This window comes from Sinocyclocheilus grahami, unplaced genomic scaffold (assembly GCF_001515645.1).
Source record: "Sinocyclocheilus grahami isolate Dianchi unplaced genomic scaffold, SAMN03320097.WGS_v1.1 scaffold2749.1, whole genome shotgun sequence".
Taxonomy (NCBI): domain Eukaryota; kingdom Metazoa; phylum Chordata; class Actinopteri; order Cypriniformes; family Cyprinidae; genus Sinocyclocheilus; species Sinocyclocheilus grahami.
Genome location: NW_015507927.1, coordinates 2,052 through 2,532, shown reverse-complemented (window position 1 = coordinate 2,532; position 481 = coordinate 2,052).

Genomic DNA, 481 nt, shown 5'->3' with positions numbered 1-481 from the left:
ACCAACCAAACATGTTAGAAGTACACACACATACATTTTAATAAAATAAATAAAACAATAAATAAAATAGCATCACATGACAATGCCAGAAAAAATATATACATTCAAGTTTAACAAAGAGAAACAAGGTGCTTGAATGCTCGAGCTACAATAACATACTAAAAAGTGCTAATAAAATGTGTGTGTCTGTTACTTGTATTGCTTGTAAACTGAAGTCAGATTTTGCATCATAAAAACTATTAAAAGATATAACACTACAAATGGTTTGGACCTTAGAGAGATATAATGGGATGGGAAGCACTGGCTGCATACAGTGGAATTCGTTGACAGAAAAGAACAAACAATACTGAATTATGTCAACTACTGAAACAAATAACCAGCAGTCTCAACAGCAACTACATAAACACGGCCATCAGTCCATTCACACTGCTTTAGTTCCAGAACTAAATGTACAGTACTAAAGTACTGGGACGATTTTGCG